Below are 664 nucleotides of genomic sequence, written 5' to 3'. Positions count from 1 at the left end.
ATAAATGAGAGGTCTGACGATTGCATGGGCAAAGCAAGACGATGCGGCTCCTTTTCCTGAAGACACTCTTTGGTATTCTAGAGTCACGATGTACGTGGTGTGGCTGCCTTTAAACGGAACCTTCATTCGGTGCCAAATAAGATATAATAAATGACAGGTAATGTGATTTGCAGGAGCTCAGTGAGAAATTGCGACTTGTTGGTGGTATGTATTGACGGAGTAGAGTGCTATGTGAGCCGTGGTGCATCGATATGAGATAGCGTGTGTGAAAAGAAAAGAAAAGGAAAAATGTGAAAAAGAAATTAATGTGTGGAAAATAAATGGCAAAAATCAAAATAAAATATGTAACAACGACAGCTTGGCCGAGCGGTTAAGGCGGTAGACTAGAAATCTACTGGGGTCACCCGCGTGAGTTCAAATCTCACAGCTGTCGAAATATAGTACGATGAAGTCATCTGCAGTCCAATTGCGCACTCCCAAAGTGCAATACAGGCCCCCTGGGGGCCTGAAAAAGACTGCTACGAGTTACTTTTTTTACTTTTGCTCCATTCACACGATCCTCCTTGCTCTCTGGCAACTCTCTACGATGTATCAACGAGTGCTATACTCGCGCAATTATATTTTAAACCGTATTTTCTACCATTAAATCCTGGCTCGTTTTCAA

At 42.6% G+C, this 664-nt stretch overlaps 1 non-coding gene across 1 annotated transcript; it reads left to right on the top strand.

Moving 5' to 3' along the window:
- The first annotated feature begins 352 nt into the window (after positions 1–352).
- Positions 353–433, top strand: SPRG_30155. Its single transcript has one exon. It is a non-coding gene; the product is annotated as a tRNA-Ser (tRNA).
- The last annotated feature ends 231 nt before the right edge of the window (positions 434–664 follow it).

This window comes from Saprolegnia parasitica (assembly GCF_000151545.1).
Source record: "Saprolegnia parasitica CBS 223.65 unplaced genomic scaffold supercont2.105, whole genome shotgun sequence".
NCBI classification, from domain to species: domain Eukaryota; phylum Oomycota; class Saprolegniomycetes; order Saprolegniales; family Saprolegniaceae; genus Saprolegnia; species Saprolegnia parasitica.
This window is presented reverse-complemented; position numbering and strand designations above follow the sequence as displayed.